General features: G+C 24.2%; 1 long non-coding RNA gene across 1 annotated transcript; it reads right to left on the minus strand.

Moving 5' to 3' along the window:
* LOC105361430 (uncharacterized) lies at window positions 1-2,697 on the minus strand. The gene is made up of 3 exons (XR_912841.1): window positions 2,622-2,697; window positions 142-460; window positions 1-67 (listed from the first exon to the last, which is right to left on the minus strand). It is a non-coding gene; the product is annotated as an uncharacterized LOC105361430 (long non-coding RNA).

A 2,697-nucleotide genomic window follows, 5' to 3' on the forward strand; every position in this document is an offset into this window, starting at 1 on the left:
GTGCTTGATATCGTTCTAATACCGGTCTAATTATTCGGAAGTGCGCCTCAAAACCAAAACTCGTTCCCTAGAAGATAAAGTGATATGCAAACCACATTAATTTTCACATATAGAGTTAAAAAATAAATAATATTTCCTTACAATAATTATTGGTCCTATGATTACAGATGCTAATCCGGTAGCGCAGTTTTGGATACTGTTTGTGTATCTTCTGAAGACTAGTTCGCGCAGTTGGCATTGTTAGAACGATACAGGTCGAACACACGAAAACCGATATGATAATTTCGGATTCCGATTTTAGCGCAATGGCGTTTTGTCTGGAAATCTGTACCTCGGGCGGATTCGGCTGTATTCGGATAGGTCCGACAACGCCAGAATCAAATCGGTATTGCGTGATAAATTTGCGCAACACGTCGTTAAGTCTATGATGTACCTCTCGTTGCTTCTTATTATAATGAAACTTAATATGGGCATTCAAATCAAATTGTAAAATGAAAAATAATTTTTGTGCATATAGATACGATAAAAATAAAAGTATGTTGCCTAGGTGCCAATGTAATAATGAGTTTATATTCTTGTCTGTGATAATCTTACTAAATATTTATTAAGGCATTCTCTGTTAAAGAACTTGCTGTTTATAAACTGAATAGTTAATTAATATCGATTTGTCTTATGAAGAGAAAATCCAAAAATCTTATGAAATTAATCTTTCTTCAATTATTAATTTTGAAAATTTCATTATTGAATATTGAAATTAATCAAAATACTCTACAATCTTATTAAAATTTAAGCCACGCTACAAAATAATAGGATAATTGAAATATAATGATAATCATTTTATTTCAAACGTTGAAAAATAAGACTTTCATTAATATAGTATGAACAATTTTTTTCCTATTAATTAAATGTTTTGTTTTTTAAGTATTTTGCTAAAATAATATACATCCACTAAAATAGTAAAACAAGCATCATCTGATATGTTATTAGGATATATTGTAAATTCTCTTGTCATTTACACGGTATAAATAAGTATTTATGATAGATAGATAACGTACACAAAGCATAGCTTATTATTTTATAATTAAAATAAATTAAGATCGTGACATGCAATATTTCCAAAGATATTTTTTAAAAACTATCCATGTATTATACATAAAATACATAACCAGGCATTTAATTGTATAAAATGAAAAATTGCAAAAATAAATTATATTAATGTTTATTATCGTTACTTTTAATTAAAAAAATTCATGTATATATATTTTGTTATTATAAAATAAAACTAATGATAATGTCTAATACTAATAAACCATGCCAAAATGTTCACAATTAAAAGATGATGGTAAAATTAAAAATTTTTAACTACGAAAAAAATTCGTATAATTAATCATTCATTTATTAATTTATATATAAATTAATATAAAAATAACATTGAAATAAATATTGATACAATTATATATTTCACTACCAAATATCAAATCTAAAACCCTTAAACGCTTGAATCATAATTAAATATTATATTATATAAATAATTATTTGTGATTTAGATTTGCAATTCATTAAGATTAAAAAAAAAGTTTTTGTAAGAGTTTAAACGTTAAAATATTTTAACGTTACAATAAAATCTCTATAGATGAAGTGTCATTAATGTACGGAATTTTATATCGTTACTTGAAGTACCTCAAGTCTTGATTTAGAAATTTTTGAGTGTTATTGTAATTCTTTAACTTTTAATGAAAAATACGTAGTTAAGATGTATTTTTATTTTCAATAAATTTAAAATCTTCAAAAAATACTATATCTTTATAAACTTTGTTGAGTCATCATACTAATTATTCTTTCTTAAGATTGTGTGGTATATTCACTTCCGTCTAAACCTCATGTGTATTACATATGCGTAAGTGCATAGTAAGTGCAATCCTATTAAATGAGGTAAATTGACGACTGCTGATTGTTTACATTTTTGGTTAGATTGCTATTTTAACAATAAGTCATGTATCGGCTATTACAGAATATACGGTACTTAAAATAATTTTCAAGCTACAATTATGAGAAAAAATTTAATTTCTTTTAGCTAATTAAACCAAGATTAATGCAAGCAGACTGATCTGTTAAATTTATTTATCATTTTATATCAAGTTATAAATTTTTTTAATTATAATAAGTATGTATTATTTAATATAATGTTAATATTAAAATTCTGCACTTAATAAAATGAAATTTTATATAGCTAAATATGAAATGAAAACAATTTTAATATTATGGTCGATTTTAATTTATTATAAACTGCGGCTCCATATTGGTCTATTGATTAATTTTACGACAAGCCAATTATTATATATCCATGTAATTTAGAAGCACAATACATTACTTGGAATTTATTTACAAAATATTTAATATGCACATATACATCATGAATGTTATTTATTTTTATTTAAGTTTTTTGATGCCAGTTAAATATAAATATATAAAAATAGAAGTTCTAAAAATGTTTTACTTTATTAATGTATACTTATATATTGTGTATGTATACAGACATAAAATTTTCGTTAGTAATTTAATGTCCATATTTAAAAGAATAAAAATAATAACAAGTGATATATAGATATTAAAGCACAAACCTTATGTGAATAATTGATCACTGCATGCCATTATGTCATTAAGTATACAAACCCATGCTCATAATCAAGTTGTCCT

This window comes from Ceratosolen solmsi, unplaced genomic scaffold, assembly GCF_000503995.2.
Source record: "Ceratosolen solmsi marchali unplaced genomic scaffold, CerSol_1.0 scaffold30, whole genome shotgun sequence".
Lineage (NCBI taxonomy): Eukaryota > Metazoa > Arthropoda > Insecta > Hymenoptera > Agaonidae > Ceratosolen > Ceratosolen solmsi.